The sequence below is a fragment of the Epinephelus lanceolatus genome, chromosome 16 (genome assembly GCF_041903045.1).
Source record: "Epinephelus lanceolatus isolate andai-2023 chromosome 16, ASM4190304v1, whole genome shotgun sequence".
Taxonomy (NCBI): Eukaryota; Metazoa; Chordata; class Actinopteri; order Perciformes; family Serranidae; genus Epinephelus; species Epinephelus lanceolatus.
The window spans coordinates 39172592-39196278 of NC_135749.1; positions in this window are offsets into that span (position 1 = coordinate 39172592).

Consider the following 23687-nt stretch of genomic DNA (forward strand, 5'->3'; position numbering starts at 1 on the left):
TTGTGTGCTTTCAGGTCACTGTTTTCTTCTGTACAGCCAGAGAGATATGTGAGGTGTGTCCTTTATGTTTACTTGAGTTTTCAACTTAAACTGTATAAATACATTACAGTCTGTATTTATTATCTGTTTTATCATGACTTATATGAGTTGTTGTTGTGTTTGCATTAACAAATGAAGCATTTCAGTGTATTGTTTTTTAAATAAATGTTGGGTAACAGAGTTTTTCATATATTTTCTAAGTCTCTTCTTTTCCATAGAATTTTTTTTATTGCTGCATTTTAGTTAACTAAATCATTAGTATATGTTGCATATATCACAGTGAAATTGGTAATTAAGGTTACAGTAAAGACAGAGCTTACATCATGGCAATTGGCTGTCATCAATACTGCCAGTAATGTGCTCTATTTACAAAAATTACTACATGGTACTATATTTGAGGTTATGGGGCAATTCCATTGTTAACTGGGGGAAAAAAAACAATATTGTGGCTACCCTGCCACAAGTATAATGTAAATTCAACAAAATACAGCACTATACTATGATTTAGTACATGGTATTATACCAGTAACAAACTGCATATAAGTTTATAGTAAGCAAACTAGAAAAAAACAGTAATTTACTGACCACCCTGCTGCCAGTAGTCTACTGTAGTATCATGAAACTACAGCAATGTACTGTAATTCAGTACAGGCCCAGACTGCACATGGGAAGAACCGGGACTATTCCTGAAGCACTGGCCTGTGATTGGCCTGCTGGCCTGCCTGTAATTGTCTTCCCAACAGGCAGGCCAGGCCAATGCAATCACAGGCCAGCGCTGCTGTCAGCGGCGCATTGATGCGAGGAGAGGGATGAGGTGTGTGAGGTCGAGCCACTTGTCAGTTGTCACAAGACAAGACGTGATTGGTTTGTTTCAATTTACACCCGCCCCAACAGTCCTGCGTTGTAAACACAGCCAGCATGGTGAGGAGGGGGTGTGTCAACTCCCATCGCGTTTGTCTGTGTAGGAGCCTGCTGACAGTGAGACATAAGGAAAAGTTGTTGAGTTAATTTCAATGGACCCCAACCCAAATCCAGGTTTAAAAAAAAAAGAGAAAAGGTGGTGGAGAAAGAGAGAGGGAGAAAAAAAGAAAGGCACATGAGGACGATGAGGCCAAATGCCTAAAATTGCCAGATTTATTCAGGGCCCCTGTCGTGGCAAAAACACACAATGCTTCTGCAAGTAAGTTACCTAAAAAACACTGGTTCCTCTCAGTATGAGGTCTGGGGACCCCCAGGGGTCCTTGAGGCCAGATAAATGATTGACAAATGGACCCTATAGTACACTTGGTAAGGCATGTCATTGGTGGTACATAAATTTGAGTCAGGGCTCTCACGTTTTGATCTCAGCTCAGAGTGAGATTTTTGCTGGGTGGGTGGGGCGGATTTAAATTACAAATGAGTCATCAACCATCTATATGTGTTTAAAATTAGCAAGGATTCTTTTTTAATATTTTTTGGGGGCATTTTAGCCTAAGCGTGAAAGAGGGAGAGACAGAGGGAGTGACATGCAGCAGGGGGCCATAGGTCGGAGTCAAACCTGGGCCGTTGCAGCAGAAGCCTTGTATGTAAAGCATCTGACTTATCCACTAAGCCACCACTTCATTAGCAAAATCTGTGCTGGCTAAAGTTGAGATGGGGTCTTGTCAAACTGTTAAGTCAAAGCTGATATTCTCTGAGATACACTCTCATTGTTTTCTTTTTGTGCAACAAGTAATTTCATTCAGTAGGCTACAAAATCAAATGATGAAATGACTTACACATGTGATAAGGCACCCCCGTCTTGTGTGTGCACCCTCTTCTTGCTGCAGCCAGATGACCTGTATCTTACCCAGATACAGCAATGCTATTTTCTGATTGGCTTATAGGTAGCTTTATGTTATTTTTTGATTGGCTGATGGGTAGCTGTGTCGTATTTTTATTGGCTGGAGCGTGGCAAGCTCTTGTTAAAGGGAAATTTCGGTTTATTTGAACCCATCTCCTATTGTCCTAAATTTGGTTCAAGTGACTAGTGACATACAGATAATAGTTAGCATGTTAGCCGTTAGCCTAGGTCAGAGTCCTGCACGGGTCCAGTTTTCAAGATCCGCCCCGACCCGACCTGGCGATGTACAAACCCGCACCAGAACCGCAAACCGCACACCAGGCCAATTAGTACCGCAACCCGGTCCGACCCGTTGAAACACGACCCGCAGCCCGACCCGTAACCCGGATTTAAAGTAATCATTTTGGGTCAAATTGGCTGAATATTGAACAGCATATTGCCACAGTTAAGGTGCCAGTAAGTTAACAACGACCTGAATGAAGCAGCTCTCACAATAAAAACCTGACTTCAGCTCCATCATCAACCCTGTGTTCTTCTCCCATACGAGTGTAAAAGCACTCGTTTGTTACGTTTAATGCTTTTAAACTTTTAATCTATGTAAAGGAACTTTACATGTGTAATAATAGACTTACTTTCTGTCCAGAGCGACGTTCAGCAGTTACGAGCCGTCACGTGTTTTTAGAATCCATCGAGGAGAGAAGTAATCCATCAGGGAAACACTTCAGAAACATTATAAACTGATAGTTGTACGTTTCATCCACTTATTTCTCAAATACCTAAATAATTATTTACTGTTTTGGAAGCAGCGCTTGTTAGATGGTGGCAGCCATGTTGATTCTGTCGTCCAATCACAAATTGTGTTATTAGATGGTGAAACGCGTGTAAACAGCTGAACCAATGACCGTTGCGAAATAGCGGAGGCGATCCTCAGAGAGTAAATAATGACCAAGATAGTTAGGCTATCTGTAGTTTACCGAACTAATGACTGATTTGTTTATCTAAAACCCACGATCCAACCCGCATGTTATTTTTTCCACCCAGATCCGAACCCGGGAAAAAATGTTTTTTTAAAAACCACCTGCAAATCAGCTGTTTTTGCGGGTACCCAACCCAGTGCAGGACTCTGGCCTAGATACAGCCGTAGCATCAGACCTGTTAAAACGTAAGTGAATGGGCATCCCTTCAAGTGCAAAGTTAGTCCACTAAACAAGCTTTTTTTCCACAAAGACCGCCTCATATCGTTAGGATAAATGTCAGAGAACATATAGAAAACGACATGTAAACGTGTTGTCTTACCTTACTGGTGTGCTGCATTGTTTGTTTACAATTACATATTACAATTACAGCTCTGCTTTCCAAAGCACGGCTGAAATATCGCGAGAACAAGCAGCGATCTCATAGCGTGCCGGAACAAGCAGCAACAGCGGGAAGGCAGAACCGGATGGTCGCCTGAACGGAGGAGGAGGAGGAGGAGAGAGAGAGGCGCAACAGGTAATGTTAGAGGATGAGAGAGGAGGAATGGCTGCCACAAGGCTGCGTAGCTCTGGAGATTGGTGGTGTACCTGTGAATGCTGTGCCCCAGTGCCCACAGAAGAGGAATGCCTCTGTTGCAAGGATGGGACGGGTTGCAGCCTTATTTTCAAGGTCTAGATGTGACCGAGGACGAGACACCTCCATCTGGAGTAACGTTAGTATCCAGCTGGGCTTTATCTTGAGCTGGCGAGATATATTTCGGCTGCGCTTTGGAAAGCAGAGCTAGAGGGATAAACAAACATGGCAGCACACGGTAAGGTAAGGCAACACGTTTACATGTCGTTTTCTATATGTTCTCTGACATTTATCCTAACGATATGAGGCGGTCTTTGTGGAAAAAAAGCTTGTTTAGTGGACTAACTTTGCACTTGAAGGTATGCCCGTTCACTTACGTTTTAACAGGTCTGACGCTACTAATGCACCCCGGGTGTATCTAGGCTACCAGCTAACATGCTAACTATTATCTGTATGTCACTAGTCACTTGAACCAAATTTAGGACGATAGGAGATGGGTTGACATAAACCAAAATTTGTAGGGATGTCCCGATCCAGCTTTTTCACTTCCGATCCGATACCGATATTACAGCCTTGAGTTTTGGCCGATACCGATACTAATCCGATCCAAGCGCGTATTATACATATTCACTTATTTTGTTGTCAGTCATGTTAGAAAAGGTTTGATCAAGCAATATTACTCTAACAAGAACAACTACTTAAACGGGTTAGTTAGAATGATCCACAACAGTTGGAATGAGAAACTGACCTGTTTATTGTTAACAGGGTTAAATAAACAAACTTTAAATTTGAACATTAACATTAAATAAAAAATAAAGCTGGTTTGCTTTGGCTGCTTTGGCCCCTTAATAGAAAATAGATCAACACAAGAAATCTTTAAAATGTCTAACAATGAAATTAAAATAGCAGCAACACTCCACACACTTGTGCTTTGCTCCCCTAATAAATAAAAATAAGATTAACACCACAAGACATTGTTGACATTTAACAAACAATGCAGCCTTTCCTTTTCAGTTATTTTAGTAGTGTTTTTGTAGTCCATCCATGGCTCCAATTTCACTAATTGTGCCCAAAACAGTGCCATCAGTGCTTTTTACTTAAAGAGTGTAAAGAGTGTAAACCAAATAAAAATGTCACTCTCAGAAAACCAGAGCCGAAAACAAATAGTCAGTTAACTAAGTTGACCGCTACTCTTCCTATCCTCCGTGTGTGTCTGCCGTCTGCATGCTGGCCTGGTGGATTGATAGTAAGAGCTGGAGCCGATCACTGGAATGGACTGCTTGACTTGCGGAGCGCTGGGCTGGCCGGAAAACCTGGAGCGGATTCCGTGAAAAAACTGGATCGGAGTTCTTGGAGCGGCATTTTTCCATGCAGTCCGATCCGATGCCGATGCCCTTTTTTTGCTAGTATCGGCGGCCGATACCAATCCAAATATCGGATCGGGACATCCCTAGAAATTTCCCTTTAAGCGCTCTGGTACCCACAGCGTCTTGCAACGTGTCCCACTGCATATACAGCAATGTAACTTTGTGGGCGTTATCATAATAATTTTTTTATGCGTGAGAAATACCAGGTATGGCGGGTGAGAGTGTGAAAATAAAATAAGTGTGCCACACTCTCAAAGCGTGAAACTTGAGAGCCCTGCTTGAGGTATTTGCATATTCCTTGGGATTACATTACAAGAATGCTATTTATTCATTATTATTATTAATCACCAGCCTGTAACAAGTTGCAGACACATGAACACCAGGCACTGGCAGTTGACATAAATGGCTCTCTCATGTAGTTGTAATAATAGCCTTCTTGGCACACAGCTTTATTCTATAAAGTGTTAGTGAATTTTGCTGTCTGTTGCATTACTCCTATATCCCAGCCCAAACATGAAAGCTAACCGTGGATTTAGGTTGGGGTTCATTATGATTCCCTGATAATCAGAGCCTTAGGTAAAATATTAGTAGGCTATATTGCACAGATTTGCAAATCTGTACCTATGAGAAGTGAAACCTTATCTATTAACTTTGATCTATAATCAAAGGAACTTCAATGACTGATGTTATTGAAATAAGTTGAAGTTGCTGTTGGCCTATATTTTTACTAGACCTATTTACTGTTGCATTGAATATGGTATTGGCATATTATATTGACTGGCAGTATAAGCTGGCATTTAAACGGTTTGCTGACAAAATAATACAAACATGTTTTTTACTTGAGCATAATAACATTATTTCAGGAGTCATGTTGTGACTGTTGTATTGAGGGGCACATTTTAGTGAGCAGTTTCAGTGGCATGCAGGGGAGAGAAAAGCACTGGACTGGACTGCTGGTGATTAGTTATAGAATACTCATATGTGAAATTGAATAATGCTGTGAACAGGGTGTCCCTGTGACACTGAAGTGAGTGAAGTTGCAAAACCTTTGCAATATCTCGCAAAACATTTGCGAGATCTCTCATCTCTCAACGATGGAGCCCATTCACCCGTGGGAGAGGTTCATAGAGTTTTATTTTGAGATTGGCCTCAAATATAAAGACTTTAAATCAGTGCTTGCGAGTAAACGCGGTTTTCATGTAAGTGAGAGACATCTGAAGCGGCTACTTAATGCAAGAGGACACTTTAGTTGAAAAACATTCTGTGACTTTGCGGTTCTGATTGAATTCATTAGCAACCAAATACAGTACTCTGGACAGCTTTACGGTTACCGGTGGATGTTTGCTAAATGCAGAGAACATGGACTATGAGTGAGGAAAGAGGATGTACGCTTGGTGTTGAAGGAGCTGGATCCGAGAGGAGTGTTGTTAAGGCAGGCAAGACGTCTCAGATGATGGAGCTACTTCTCAAGCCTCCTTCAGTTTTGCTGCATGGGACTCATCCAGGTGAGTTCATGAATTATAATGTTTTCATATATGTGTGCCTGTGTATGTGAGAGGGAGAGGGGAGGCAGAGAGAGGAGGGAAGGTGGAGAGAGAGACATGGAGAGGGGAGAAAAAGATGGAAAGGGGAGAGGAGGAGAAATGGAGAGGGAGAGAAGGGGGGGTAGAGAGACAGGAATAGTAGAGAAAAAGACAGAGATAGAGGGAGAGGAGAGAAATGGAAAGGAGGTAAAGATGAGAGAGAAGGGGACACAGAGAGGAGGGGAGATGGAGAAAGAAGAGAGCTAATGCTCTAATTTAGTGCTCATTTGAGTTAACATGTAGCCTATGTACAGTTCTTCCTAAATGTATTTGTGTATTATTTTTAACAGGATGAGTTGGATGACACTGCACGTTTGGAACGCACACACCATCAGGCCCTCAAAGAACATAAACATCCCCAGCGGTCGGCCTAATATGATGTATGCCTTGCCTGAACTTTACGGGACAAGAGACTTCCTTTCCCCAGTTGAAAGTGAATATGTTCAACTGTGCAAAAACCAGTGTCTTTCACTGGACCATACCATGCGATCCAGATTTATATGAACTATGCAATATCTTTATGGCCGAGTCCCGTCTGACTCCACCAACAGATCCATATCAGACTGTGAACTTATTATGCACCTAAGAGAGGCCATCAGTGTATCTGTGTAAGTCACAAGTATTGAGTTGTGTCCTGTAGGGGCCAGAGAGTTGAGCTGTTGGTACAGTATATTGTATTTTTCCTTGCTATCATTGCTATCATTAACCATGCTATATGTTTATTTTCTATTATTTTAACTGATTTGATTTGATTTGATTTGATTTGATGTATGTTTAGCTTGATGTATGGGTCAAAATACAACACTACTGATCCTCAGCTGGTGTTGCTTTAGAGATAAAGCCTATCAAAAGCCAAATCAACTAGTGTAAAATTCATAACTAATACCAAAACAAACAGTCCATTTATCACTTAATTAATTGATGGGAAATTAATGCCACAATTTTGATAACTATTAATTTGTAACTGTTACAATTAAAATGTTTCTAGTCTCTAAATGTGAATATTCTGTTTTTCCTCAATATTTTATGATAGGAGAACATCTTTGGCTTTTGAACTGCTGGTCAGGCAAAGCACTACTGACGTTAAGAATAAACATGCTGTCTTGGTTACTGACTTCATCTGAAACTGGCCTAGAAATAAACTTAAGTTCTTAACATACTATTGGATGTTTAAAAACATTTCTGCAGACATCAGCCCTGTTGAGATTTTATGAACCTGCCTGTAAGATGACTCAAATACTACTACTACTACTACTACTACTACTGTAGTAGTACAAACATCAAGTGACATCTAGTTTACAGAAATGCAGTCAAGATATCTGCATGAACTACCTGTGTTGTGAAATATCAGAGAGGGGTAGAAAAAAGAACAAGCACTTGATATTTTTGTTAACAGTGGAAATATTTTCATTACTAATTATTCTGTATTGTTTCTCAGTGTGAAATCCTGGCTTGCAACCCGGAATAAATAAAAAAAATATGCCTTATCAGTTTGGTTTTTTAAATAAAGACCAATTGAGAATTTGAAAATATGAAAAAAAAGCACAATGCATAAAGGTCACTTAATGGCAAAAATGCACACACATTCTATTTCTAAAAAAGATACAATGTTATAATGCGGTGCTGAGGTCAGACAATAATAAATGACAGTAGTATAATGGAAATATTACATAATCATTCTGAAGGCCAATTGAGCATATTAGGGCTTTTCACATAGGCCACACCAGCCTGTATATTTTGTAAACATTAACTTTAAACTGTTTTCCCCTGAATAATCAAACATGTATGACTCTTTAATACGTTAACACCAACAATTAACAATTCCACCAGTGATGGACAACTCTCTAATCTTTCTTATCAACAAACTTAACCATGAAGCTCATGTTAGGGTCACACTGATGGAAATGAAAGCTGCAGTCATTTTTAAAGCATAATTAAAAAAATTCAATCCATGTGAAAACTATGGTGGTGTACTATTGCACAAAAAGAAAATAGAATTGCTCAGAGTTCAGAGGTTGTCCATTTCAAAATAGTTACCGGACAGGATGTTGTCAAACTCTGTGCGAAATTCAGGGTAAGAGCTGTATGTGCATGGTACTTCAAGGGTAGCACCACAGGTATGAGCAACAGGCCTTCTGTTAAGTCCAGTTTCAGCATTAAAGCATACCATAATTTTGTCAACACATATGACAGAGGAACCAGTACAGAAACGCAGAATTTTTTCAGCTTTGGTTTGGTCAGCATTTTTCACGTAACGTTGGAGATGGTTAAAGGTTGCCTGCTCTCTGAGACAGCACCATCTTTGTTGTTTCAAACAGTTGCAACACTTTTTGCCTGTGGCTTTCTTTGACTCATACAGAGACAACACACTTTCCTTGTCTGATAGTTTCTGCTGTACAAGTGCTATGGGTGTGGAGAAGCAATCAACTATATATTTTGGCTCTTGTAGAATGGTTTTGTGAGCCATTGTTTCTATGGCAGGTTGCATGCTGTTCTTTGGAGGTAGGAAATGGGAACCCATCCTTGTAAAGACGTCAAGCAAGTCCTCTTCATCACTTTCCTCCATTGTGCCCTGGAGAGCCTTCTCAACAGCTGATCTCTCAACAGGAGGAAGGTAGTTGAGAAATGATGTCATCAGAATGTCTACATCAACTGAGTCAATGCCATGGGTGCAGGCTAAAATGAAAGCCTTTGATAGCCTCATTGGCATGACACCATGGTCTAAGGCCGCCTTTACACTACCATGTCTTGATGCCCAATTCCGATTTGTTGCCTATATCCAATTTTTGGATGATTGCATACATGCTGATTCGGGTGCTATCAGAGCCGATCCACGCATCACTATGACTTAATAATCAACTCAGTCAATAAAAACAACCCATCCTGTGTTAGGAGTGTATGTCGCTGACAGAAAGAAAGAAAAATAAAAAATCTGACTGATCTGTTGAAGGTCCTTAGTCTTTTGTGCAAATATAAAATCTAAGCAGCTTCAGTTTGGTTTGTTCATACAGTCTGCCAACAGTCTGCCAAAATCACAGACCTCAAAGGTAAAGTTATCAGCTTGCCCTTTGGTTGAGTGCCCATTTGGGAAAAATAGCTCCTTTCCTAGCTCCAAAATCTGAGCAACAGTTGTTGTTTTTTCCACAGTTGCATGTCTTGTTCCTCCACCATTTTTGGTCCTCACTTGTGGTATTAATTACTGTGAAAATGAAGCCATCCAATTTCAATCTTCCTGGAAGTCTTTTCTGCTGCAGTATTTCTCTGTCCTGCCATCCCCTCACCTGGGTTTTGGAGCACACCTGATGTACCACACCACACAGCACACCTTTTGTCCTTGATCTTATTTTCTGAGTTTCTATTTTATTTCTTAATCTTTGTATGAGTCTCTTTATCAAGGTTGCACATTGTTTGTTGACAGAAGGAAAGGGCAGCTACTCTGTCACCATATGAAGTGATATATTTGGCCATTTGCTCATAATGGAAATTACTGCTTTGTCAACCTGCAAACAGGAAATATTAGAAGAGATACTTGAAATGTTTACTTTGAACATGTACATCTAGACAACCTCTACAATATGTGTTTCTTGCCATGGCATCCACAGTTACCATGGTAACCACTTTTGTGGTGTAAAAAGACACAGAGCTTGACATAAGGCAAAGTGAAATTCAACATCTGTAACCCTAACGACATATGGTTGTTGGACCGGCATAACTTAAAGTTAGAGTGCTAACATTACAGCTAGCATAACATTAATGCTGACTCCCCTTTTCCCCAGGTTCTACCGTTACTCCAAGCTCTGTGTTGTTACGCTGACTTATTACGTTACTGAATGAATTCTATGCCCACCTTGTCTCTTTTCATGTGCATGATGTCCGGTTGAGGGACATCTCTAGACTGCAGGAACCAGTGACGGACTGGCCATCTGGCATTTGGGCAAATGCCAGAACAGCTGCATGGTCCTGTGGCCGCCAGCTGGCAGGCAAAAAAAAATTAAAAAATTAAAAATTAAAAATAAAAAAAATAAATCTTCTCTTGGCGGCCCAAAACATTTTTATCGGCCACAATATACATTTAAGTAGTAGCCTAAATATAATTTTAAATAAATATGAGTGAAATGGGGCTACCGGTAATATAAAGTGTTTTTGGTCATCAAGCATTTTCTCGCGATCATTGGGTGATGACATTTGACATCTGACAAGTGACAAATGAATGATGGGTAATGCACTCAATGACAACATCACAACAAGAAAAGAAAATGGATCGAGGCACGAAAGGATGGGTTGAGAAGAGTAGAGCGGAGAAAAAGAGAGAGAAAAAATTAATAATAAATAATTAATTACCATCAATTAAGAAAAGACCATATGATAAATGTGAGTAAGAAGAGATTTAAAAGAAGACACTGAGAGACACATATTTATTTTTATACTCTAGCTGTGCAGTGCTCTTGTCATGTTTTGGTGAAGCTATTGTAATATGCATTGTGGCTGCTGTAACATTTATTATGGCTTATAAGACATAGGGTCCTTCTTGTTTCTGTTGTAACTAGTGCTTTTGATAGAGCTATTGAAATGTGCACTGTGGCTGTGCAGTGCTCCTTCCATGTTTTGGTGAAGCTATTGTAATGTGCATTGTGGTTGGTGTAAGATTTATGTTTCTGTTGTTATAATTTGGTTGTGCTGTATTCTGTCCAAGAGGGGGCGCCTATGGTTAATGGTGGAAGTAGGCTAAACCTTTAGGATGAAGTTGTGTGGTGTTTGATTTCAGATTTTCGTGTTTTGGTAGACATAGAGCTAGTATTATTAACTGAGGTTATTAGTCTGGCCTTTGAACGTGCCTGAATTTATGGGGGTTCTGCTGCTGCCTTATTATCTTGTGTGCTGTGCATTGTTGTCTACTGTACAAGTGTGATTGTAGTGAGTTGATTGCGTGGTGTGTGTTCTGAATTTCTGCATTCTCATCATATGGTTAGCTTTCCACATGCTCCCATGCAAGCCACAAATCAATTTTATCATTCATAATGACTGTGTCTGCATATCTCCTCTTCTATTGTGCATCAAGGCAGTGAATGAGTGTGTGAGTTTCTCTGGTAGTTGTGGAACACTCTGTGTCTCTGTGGCACTCTGAAACATTCCGCCAATGGTAGTGTTTTTTATATTAGTATGTGTAAAATCTCGCAAAAGTTTTGCAAGATCTCGCAAACGTTTTGTGAGATCTCGAAAAAGTATATCTTTTTTTTTTCAACCACCTATTTTTTTCCCTTCTATGTCCCTTTAGGGGCTCCGTAATAATGGAACAAGGAACAGATGATACAATTTCGGTGATGATTGGTTGAAGCGAAGTGGATGAAATAATAAAATGGCAGGAAATCCGAGCTGCTTGGCGGAGGTCTGCACTCTCCGAGTGCTTTTCTAGTTTTATTCTTTTAATCTTGAGAAATGTTTTCACAAAGTCCTGTGAAATATTACAACCTAGACACATGAAGTTTTCACCAGTGACTGGAAGTTGTGTGCAAATGCTACTCAAGAAATATGATGGCAGGTGGCCAGATGAGGGTGCTATAATTAAGGCTCAATAAGTCTTTTTTTGAAAGGACATGCCCCTCACACTTTAAAGGCACGCTAAGCACCGTTGGGCATCACTTCTGTTTATACTCAACAATGTTATCAAACACAATGGAGCTAGCTCGCCCCTCCACCCCTCCCCCCCTCGTCCTCTGTGACTCTGTCATGAACGAGCGATAGCTGCTAGTTACCCTGGATTTACACACCTGTTCAAGGGATAGTGCACCCAACATGTAAATTCACCCATTATCTACTCACCCTCATGCCGATGGGGGTTCAGGTGAAGTTTTAGAGTGCTCACAACACTTGTAGAGATCCAAGGGGAGAGGACAACAAATCAAAAATTTTTCCTCATATTCGGTTCGGGTTCGGCCCACTTGACATGCTATGGTGTTGTGCTATGGTTTATTCAAGTGCTGGATTTTGTTATTTACGTGACAACGCCTGAACGCAACACAGGCTGTGTGTGTTTAATGTTTAATGTCCAAATGTTTTCACTGTCCAAACGTGAAAGTTTCTGTAGCCTACTCAGGCAAATGCACAAAGTCACATTTCTTTGCTCCAGGCAGTAACCTGCGTTGCGGCTCCTTTAAAGGAGCTACATGTAAGAAATATAAAGCAAATAGTCAGAAAATCATCCTAATATGTCACAGAGACTAAGGAATAATGTTAATATAACATACTGATCTCACCGACAACAATAGTACAGCCAGAATATTCGCATTTAAAAAACATTTTTACAGTGCGTCAATCATGTTTATGTTTTGAATTTGTGTTTTGGCCTGTTGCGCCACCCACCGCTGTCTACCAGTCACGCAGTCAGTAGAGTCTCAGCATCAGTTACAGTTACGACTGAGCTACAGCAGCACGGCAAGCAGCATTAGCAGTGTCCCGGTACATAGCATTAGCAACCTGCTTCTCCTCAGCTGTATCCCGGCAGCAGCGTTAGCAGTGTCCCGGTACATAGGATTAGCAGCCGGCTCCTCCTCAGCTGTATCCCGGCAGCAGCGTTAGCAGCAGAGAAGCCAGACCTGCTCAAACGTGGCAGGGCCTCGTCGCCGCGTCCTTGATCTTCGGTTTTCCAGCTTTGCACACTCTTGGCATTCTCTCGATGAGCTTGTCTGTGAAGTGGAAACCATTTCAGGTGACTACCTCTTGAAGCTTATGGAGAGAATGCCAAGAGTGTGCAAAGCAGCAATCAGAGCAAAGGGTGGCTATTTTGAAGAAACTAGAATATAAAACATGTTTTCAGTTATTTCACCTTTTTTTGTTAGGTACATAACTCCACATGTGTTCATTCATAGTTTTGATGCCTTCAGTGAGAATCTACAATGTAAATAGTCATGAAAATAAAGAAAACGCATTGAATGAGAAGGTGTGTCCAAACTTTTGGCCTGTACTGTATATTTTACCAGCGGTGCTGCTAGAGCAAATTCAGCTATTTTGCAACTCTGGTAGCTTTTGGTGTGAACATACAGTTAGAGAGCCTTTAAGTCTGATTGACTTCAAATTTGACGGAAAAAGCCTCAAGAATGATGACAGAACTGCCATTTGGAACTTTGGAACACATTTTGGAACACATTTTTGACATCTCCTCTTAAACCATAGGTCCAATTCATAACAAACGTTCTGTGGATTATTATTGGACCAAGCTTATCAAAAGTTATCAATAGCTTGTTGGTATTTCATTGTGTTTTACAGATATTGACCAATGAGCTTCAAAGAGGGTGTGGCTTAGCAAATAAATAGACCCAACTCCCTAACCAATGTGAAAATGTCCACATAAATACTTGAGTCATACCCTGAAAGTTTCATTCAAATCGACCACTAGGGGACACTACAAATGCAGAAAGTTGATATCTCTTAATCAGCAACAGATATTTGTATGAAATTTGGTTTGTATCATCAGGGTCATGTCCAGTTGATGCATAAAATTTGGAAATGATTAAAGAGGGCATGGTTTATTACAATAAACCTACATTTCCAGACATTTCACATTCCAAACTTCAAAAAAGCATAATAAATCACCAGTGTGTCCTACAGAGCTGATTATTTTCAGCACGCCCACTGTATTGTAAAACAAGTTTGCCTGATGCAACCTGTACTCAATATAGAAGTATATTGCTCTATATGTTTAAGAATATGCAAAATTAATTAACTATTACATCTCCAAAAGTCTTCATTCAAATGCAACCAAATTGGAAACAGACATTCTTTGGATACTAGATGTCACATGTTTTAAATGGTGTTCAGATCAGTTTAACATTTAGTCCACAGTGATATTCGGTGTCTTGTTGTAATTTGTACTTGTATGCTTTTCTATTTCATCTCATTTTTAATCAAATGTCACCAAAATATTTTACAATATACCTGAAATCAGCAGAATGATGTGAGATTTTTTTCAGAATTTTATCACCATTGCTTTAACTGTTATTGATATCTCATTGCATTTTGAAGATTGCAGATTTTGAACTTTAGAGTGGGCGTGGCTCAGCACATAACTCCACAATCTTTGGGCCAAATATCACAAAACTTGCAAGCAATGTTGTAAGAGGTACAAGAAACTTATCCTGAAAGTTTCATTTGAATTGACCACTAGGAGGCCCGACACATGCAAAAAAATGGGCATGGGATAACACAAATCAGGCTATAAATCAAAAATTGATTGTCCAATCACAACAAAACTTAACGAGTATGTTAAATAAATATGAGGCGTAAATGAATGAACATCTATCTGATTGTCAAAAAACCTGTTGGTAATCTTTATTGCAAGCATCCTAATTGTCAGAGGTCTTGATCCTAGTCTCTATATACAGACTCTACATTCAGTGAATGTAGAGTCTGTAGGCAAACCCCAGAGATCTTGCCTCCAGAAGAAGAGCGAAAGAGTCCTGGTTTCCGGTTGTAGGCTGTTTGATATTGACTAATCATGTTTGAGCTGGCTGTAGTTGTTGCCAGGTTAAACGGTCTGTGCGGTGAACTAACAAGGCGGAACATAATTGGCGTCACTGCAAACTCTGAATCCATCGCAATGGCATATTTACTTAAATATAAACGGAAGTCGGAAACAGAAATTCGCCTCCTCCGCCCAAATCAAACCCGAATGCCAAAACATCGGGGGTCTGCCCCCAGAGGCTGTATCGCCATCTCCCGGAAGTCAGACGCCGAATACAGCTGATGGGTTCTGAGAATGTCTTGATCCTACCCAGTTTTCAAGTTTTAAAGGTCCATGCTGGCTTGAATCCAAGAATTGCCCCTTACGGTTATATTCTGTGTCTATTTGGTTTCCTGTGGTTTGCTCTTAGAGAGCAGCAGACTTGAATATTTTCAGCACTTTCTAAAATATTAGAGACCAAACCACTTATCTGTTAACTGAGTAAATAACTGACAGATTAATCAACATAAAAATGATTCGTAGTGCAGCCCTAAAAATGACAACAATGAGGTGCAAAGGAACTGAAAAGAGACACAAAATAACTACAAAAACAGACAGAACAACCACAGAGACACAAACTTACAACAAATAGATGTTAAACGACCAAAGGAGACACAAATAACCTTGATAAGACACAAATTGACCACAAAGACACACAAAACATTGACAAAAATGAGCAATAACCACCACACAATCTGTGTGTCTAGCTCCTCTGTAGAGGTTTTGGAGCTGATTATCTGCAGATGAAATGAGGATCATGACTTCAGTCTATAGATTTTCATGACACAGAGACATGCACACCCAAAAAAGCAAAGACCAAATGTTAATGAATAAAGAAGATGCCATCAATTCACCAGTTGACAGTTTTTCAAGACTGTGTTAACACATTATCTATCAATGTGACACCACTGGGGGGTGCTGTGTACCTGTCAATGTTGCTGCAGAGAAGAAACTGTTACACATGTGAATTTAAAATAAAAAGGTTTTAATCCTGAAGCACTCAAAGGGTTTCTGCTCAGAGGCACATCAGCAGCACATGTAGCTGAGTCTATAATGCACCATCTCATTATTAAAGCATTATATCTCTGAAAGACTCCACTGAACAGTACACACAGCACCCGGACAGTAGGGGAGAACAGGGATGGTTGTAACATTTTTTGACATTTCTGTCTGTAACTCGGGTCTCTTTTAAGCCAGTGCATTCAAAATGTGATACAAACTAGTTACATGTGTCAGCTATTAAATGGTGTAGTTGTTGTCTCTGCAACACAAACAGAAAATCCATGGTTGAGTCTTAAACACAAGGAGTGAAATGTTACAATCTACCCCATAGTCTGGGTTAGTTGTAACGGATCATGGGGTGAAATGTAACATTATGAAAAAAGGGTATGACAAGAACTTAAAGGGATAGTGCACCCAAAATGAAAATTCAGCCATTATCTACTCACCCTCATGTCGAGGGAGGCTCTGGTGAAGTTTTAGAGTCCTCACATCACTTGCAGAGATCCGAGGGGAGAGTGGGTAGCAGCACAACTCCACCTAATGCAGGCTGACAGCGCCCCAGATTCGGGTCCATGTCATTGGTTCGACAGCCCATTGTTTCGACATCCCATTAGTCTGACTGTCCGCGGTGCTGAACAGCTCGCAGCGGGCGTATGGTGCGCCGCGACCGGCTTGAGGCGGAGCAGGCTCACGGCTTATGTGTTTGTCACTTTCTTTTTCATTTTAACCCACACCATGATCTTTTCCTGACCCTAACCAAGTGGTTTTTGTGCCTAAACCTAACCAGACCTTAACCACAGGGCATCATGATGATTTCGGAATGGACTTAGGAACAATGAGTTTAATATGGTCGAACCAATGGGCTGTCGAACCAATGGTCAGTTCCCCCCAGATTCAAACGTCCAAGAACACAAAATTGAAACCACAAAATATCTCCATACTGCTCGTCCGTAGTGATCCAAGTATGCTGCAGCCCCGACATAAAAAGTTGTTTGGAAAAACATAATTTGAACTTTGTTTTTAGCCTCATTGTAGCCTGCAGATCTAACTTCCTAAAACTGCACCGCGCTCACATGTGCGCGTTCACTTGAGACCGGCGAAAGCACAAGCTTTGCTTACCCGTGTTTACATCACGTGACATGTGCACCGCAGGGAGAAACAACAGTAACCACAGAGCCAAAAGATAATTTGCAGTACGGTCTTTTAGCAAAAGACAGCCCAACATGTCTGAAGACTTTGAAATTGAGGAGGAACAACATTTCTTTGTTGAACCGTATTTGTTTGAGCCTGAGTATACGGACGGAACTCAGGCTACTGGATGAAGCAACTGCCGCAGCTCATGAGCCTAACCCTCAGCCAGCTGCAGAATACCGGAGTCGAGCACTGGAAACCTGGTGGTGTAGTTGTTTCAAATGCAAAGCAATGCCAATGGATGAGGAAAGTCTTTGCTGCTCAGACTGGGAATTGGCGATGCCTGCACTTGAGAATCTGGACATCAGTACTGATGAGACTGCTGCTCTTCAGGGACCGTGCATCACCAATCACCCTGAGTTTCCAGCACTACTGACCCGTGGTGTTCTGGAGACATTTTTTTACTTCCCCTAGATCAACTGGAAGAAAAGGCAGAGGCCCGCAGGACCAGATGGCAGGCTTTCAGAGGAGTAAGTCATTCATTTCTACCGTAGGCCTAATTGATAGATAAATAAAGCCTGCTTATAAATGCTTATCAATTTATATTATAAGCATATTTATATCTATATGCTTATAAATAAAAGCAAACCCCTGACCACCACAATGCTACTGCATTACATGCTTTCCTAAATGTGAAATCACAATGAATTGTATTTCTTCTTTTACAGCCAGTGCAGATTGGTGGCTTATCGGGTTGTTTTGGAGTGGGCCTTAAGAGGAGAAAAACTCGGAAGACACGACAGAAAAATTTTGCCCTCCTGTATCGTTGGAGCCATTCAGGACAATTATCGATGCATGGAACACCTCAAGCTTGCCTGAGAACACAAAATTTTGATTGATGTTATAAGTACTTGTGATCAGTATTTTTCTGACTGTTGTCATTTTCACATTGAAGCAGGACAAAACTTGCATGGGTAATACGAACCTGTATATTTGAAGAGAGCCATGTGCCTCAGGTCCTTCATGAGACCCTTGTACAGGGCACTGGATGATAAGGTTATGAAGGCAGGGGAGTCTTTCTTTATCCACCTCTTTCTTCTCTGTTGCTCTGGGGTGAGGTCAGCATGCTGGCATGTCTTCTCTTCTCCATCCTCCTCCCAATGGTGCACACCACAAATGTGATAAAGTAGCGACTGACACTTTTTTTTATCAAATCCTGCAGTCAAAATAGAATAGAATAGAATAGAATAAGTAAAATTTATCCATAAAATCAAATACAGAAATTGGGATATACTATTTAAAATATTCACAACACATATTGTATAATCGAAAGAATGTGATGTTACTCACATCTGGGTCACCTCCACAAGATGCACAAGCATACCATAAGTGGTTGCAAATGGATTTGATCCAAGGCTAAAGGTCACGGTTGTCCTTTCGTTTGGACACTGCCAGTAATTTCTTCATGAGGCCTAGCAACAAACAGCACAGACTCCATTAGATCTCTTCAACAAGTAGTTGTCTAAGTGTGAAGTGAGGCTCCACAAGGGGGTGTCAGAGCACTTCCTGACCCCTTCCCAAACCCCTGACCTGGACCCCACACACCCCTGACCCATTTACTTACCCTTGACAACGTGCCAGATGTCAAACTCATAATGAATATCTGGGTAATCCTCCCGCATTATCTTCCTTGTAGATGGTGATCTGTCGGTGGGCACCACCTCCACCTCCACACCTTACGCCAGGAGATAATCCAGCCCTCTCTGAAATCCCACTGGCTCCATAGCTGCAGAGCTGGATGCCTTGGTCACCTATTGTTTAAAAAATAATTTTACACATCCCATACGTGATATACCTTTTGATGTGCAATGCAAACTTAAAAAAAGTTGTTGCACACACATAACATGCATCATCATCAAGAAAAAAATATTAAATTATATAGTTATGTACTGTCACACTTGCCTGCACTAACTCAAAGAGGATGATCTCTTTGGTTGTGTCCTCCATGAAACTGTACGTGTTGTATTTGGCAGAGAAGCCTGGGCTGTGAAATGTTGAGACAAGGTTAAAGCAAATGTTAGTGTAACAGTGTAATCTTGTGAGATCGCCGTTTATATTTACATGTAAGTACATACAAATGATATTTATTTACCTGTCTGACCTCCCATCTCCCGACATAGCACTCCTTCTTTCACCACATATTTTGTCTGAAGCAGGCATTCCATGATGGCCTTGTGTTGCTCATTGTACTTGATGTCAATGACAGGGATGAGATATGATGACTGGACTGAATAAAATGTTGATTTCTTCAGCAGTTGGAGGTTGAGCAGCTCAGCCCAATCAGCAATGGTTGTGTATGTGGCACCAGTGAAAAGTGTAGATGCTGCAACAAGAAGCTTAATAAGCACCAATGAACCAGTTAATGAGCACTTATAAGATGTTTATTACCATTAATAAGACTATATAAGTGTTGGTAACACTTTATATTAAGGTACTGTAATAAGCATTAATTAATGCTTAATAAGCATTAACAGCAATTAACAGTTAATGGGCACGTATAAGACAGAATAAAATGTTTATTACCATTAATAAGTGTTAATTATAGCTAATTAACACAGTTATTATTGCATATAGGAGCAATGTAAGCACTTTATAGAAACTTGATAACAGTTTATAAAGCTATCCTAAATTTACATTAATTATGATTTATAAGGGTTAATTATAGGATAATAACCACATTTATTACTGGTTTATAAGACACTATAAGACCCTATCAGATTACATTAATAATATAAGGCGTTATTAATAGTTAATAATGATCCGTCGCAGCTACCAGATCTAAAGTGGGAACAGTGTTGTATAATGGTTAATAAACTATTAATATGCTGTCAGGGCTCAAAACTGTGTGTCTCGATGTCCTGGGGACTCTAAAAATTGCTACTGGGACATAAAGATGATGTGTCTGGGACAATTCCAGGACAGCAAAAAAAAAAAAAAAAAAAAAAAAAAAACAGGAAACGCAATATTGAAATGGGTTTGCAACATCATTACGTATGGGTATCTGAACATCGCTTTTGTCGCTTGGATAATTTCAATAAAAACTTATGAACAGCACACAGCTCCACACGCGCGCAAGCACACACACACACACACACACACACACACACACACACACACAGAACCTTCTTGGGTCCACCCTCTCCCTCTCACTGCTGTTGCCTGCAGTAATTTCTCTATCAATATAGCCCATAACGCATCTAATCGCCTATTTGAAGTGTCACCTCTTCAGAGCAAAGCATGTCAATTCTGTTTTGAAATTCGTGTTATTTGCAAAGTCATCACATCTAGACATAATTTTGACGTTACTTTTAATTGTTTAAACAGAAAGTTAAGCACTAGTAAAGGCTCTCGCCAAACTGTGCAAAATGCATCCTGGGATATTGACTCAACTCACTGCATGACGGTCACGCTGGATGCCACTCGCCAGCTATACTCGCCACTCCTAATCAGAGTACAGAACCTAGCAATGCTGAGATGGTTGAAAAAAACTGATGCAAGCTCCTCCAGTGCCGCTCCAGTAGTAGGATGCAACACTTCTTTTCGGGACTCTCAATTTCAATTCATTTTTATTTATAAAGCCCAATATCACAAACCACAGTTTGTCTCACAGGGCTTTACAGCATACAGCATCCCTCTGTCCTTATGACCCTCACAGCTGATCAGGAAAAACTCCCCCAAAAAAACCCTTTAATAGGGGAAAAAAAACAGTAGAAACCTCAGGAAGAGCAACTGAGGAGGGATCCCTCTTCCAGGGCAGACAGACGTGCAACAGATGTCGTACAGAACAGATCAACGTAATAAATTAACAGTAATCCATATGACATAATGAGACAGAGAGAGAGAGAGAGAGAGAGAGACAGAGACAGAGAGAGATGCAGAACAGACAGTAATGATAATAGCTTACAACAACATTAATGACAGTCATAATATTATAAAAATTATAATTCCGGCTATTGTGGAATTATAATTCATGTTTCATCATGTTCATGTTTCATCTGTTTCTGCCCCTGTGTTAAGTTAGTTTGTTAAAGTAGGCTAGGCTAGCTTGTTGATTTTTAGCTAGTTCCAGAGATATTGGATAAAGCGAGATACCCCACTCAGCTCACTTCCTGATTCAGTGACGTCAGCGCCACGCCCTCGTAGGAGACTTGTGGCAGCTCTGAATGTATTGTCGTCAATGAGGAAAATGAACGTGATCACAATTTATGGTCAATTCTTTCGCCCTATAGTCACTAAAGTAAATGTTGGGTTCATGGGAGAACAGGCTCTGATTGGAGGGAGAGCTAACCACACCCACTTAGGAGACAGGAAGAGTAACCGTTTTTTTTTAACATTGGATAAGCCTACGGTGGGGTATCTCCTTTATCCAATATCTCTGCTATTTCTAGTTCTTTGCAATAGCTAACACTAGCAACTCAGCTAATCATGTACATGATGGCCTTACAAAGTTATAAAATGTGACAAAGATATAAAATGTGACTGTGTTATAAATTTTGATGTTTATGATAATGACGGTAACATTACAGTTAATCAGAAGAGGTGTACTCGGTTTATTCAGTAAGTAATAATTAGGCTAGCAACTTTAGCAACAGAGATGAAGGTCATGCTTGAACTAGCAGCCAGTCATATTTCTAAATGTCCTATAGGTAAGCTGAGTATAATGAACACCCAGATAACAGTAGTATGTTTTAGCAGAACCTAGTGTTCTGGATCTGCTCCTCACCTGCTACTGAAGATTTATTTCCAGGATGCATTAATATTTCATCTGTATTTCATCTGGAAGCTGAGTGTGAATAGAATCCCCCTTCTGAACAGATAAGAGGACGGATAAGAGGCCTTCTGTTTGGATGTCCCAGTTTCTCCTTCGTTCCCGTTCACTTCCTGTTAAGCGGTTTTGAAGTTGCAGGGAAGAAGTGGCACAGAAGAAGGAGGCTCTCTGCTGCCAGTGAGAGCAGTTATTTGAATTGAGGATTTTAGAGGCTTTTGCTGAGGCGAGCAGAGCGATGGAGTCGCGGCCCGGCGGTGGATTACGTTCCAGAGAAGAAAAAAAGGATCTTGACTCAGCTTCTTAATCACAAGTAATCCCTCCATTCTTCCGCATATTTTGCCATATTGCTGCAGCTGTGTGAAAACTCAAGTTAATATAGCCAACTTGAGTGTTTTAGTGTTTTTTAGTTTTCTAATATTTATCTGTGATTTTAGCTGTTGTGTTACACAGAGAGAGAAGAGATTAAGAATCATCAAACACACCATGTACTTTTGTTTTATGGTTTTCATTTGGCACAGTTACAAATGAAGATGAAGAAAATACTAAATCATCATGTTGTTTTCCAAAATCCTCTGTTTGTTGGTTTCAGTTTTTAAATAAAATTAATTTAAACTGCAGCAGAGAGATAATCCATCACAATTTAGTCAACTTTATTTATTTCAAATCAGGCTGAATCACCAACTCTGCAAACTGCACTGGGAATCCCAAATTAAGTCAGCTTTATTTATATTGCTCAATATGGCCTAACAAATCGCAAATGTGCATCTGCACAGTACAAAACACCCTCTCTGTTGAGTCGGATAGGAAAAACAAAGAAAAAAAAACTTTTAACAGAAGACATGAAATGGATGTTTAATAGAAAAATTAAAACGTGGAAAATTTGGATGACAAAATTATTAATACAGATATGTTATTATCATAGACAGCCCTTAAAGGAACCTGAAGGCTCTACGTTCACTATGTGGCAGCCAGTCTTTCTTCCTTTAATTAAGTTGGATTAATTAATATTTAAGCACATTATTTGCTTTCATGATAAGAGTTAGCTGAGTTTGAAGAAGGGGGGGTATGTGCTGGATTATTTTTTTGGCAGGGTGTAGTTGACAGGCAACCAGCTACAATTGCACGGGAAGTCACTGCTCCTGGGCCAACAAATAAGCAAATCGTCTTCTTTTCCCCCCATTGTTAGGTTCTACCAGGGTTTTCAAAGTCTGACATTATAGGCCCAACCCTTAAACCCTTAAACACAAATGCAACAGTTCCCATTATTTTGGGAGGTGTTAGCAGGAAGTACAGTGTTCATTCGCTGTTGGCTACAACTTGAGCTTTGATTTTTAAGCCTTCATTTCAGTACATTTTGTCAAATTTGCACCATTAAAGTAGCCTGTGTTGATTTAGCTCCAGTTTGCACTGTACCCATAGATGTACAGACAAGTATGACTGATTTACTTTGACACTGAAGAAAACTTTAAAATATGATAATTCTCAGGCAAATTCTGTTGCATCTTTATTTCTGTGATTTTTAAGTGGATTTATGGAAGTTTATTCTGGATGCACAAGATAATATCATCAGGGAGTGTAAGTAACACCAAATCTATACTGAACAAAAATATAAACGCAACACTTTTGTTTTTGCTCCCATTTTTCATGAGCTGAACTCAAAGATCTAAAACATTTTCTATACACACAAAAGACTATTTCCCTCAAATTGTTCACAGATCTGTCTAAATCGGTGTTAGTGAGCACTTCTCCGTTGCCGAGATAATCCATCCCACCTCACAGGTGTGGCATATCAAGATGCTGATTAGACAGCATGATTATTGCACAGGTGTGTCTTAGGCTGGCCACAATAAAAGGCCACTCTAAAATGTTC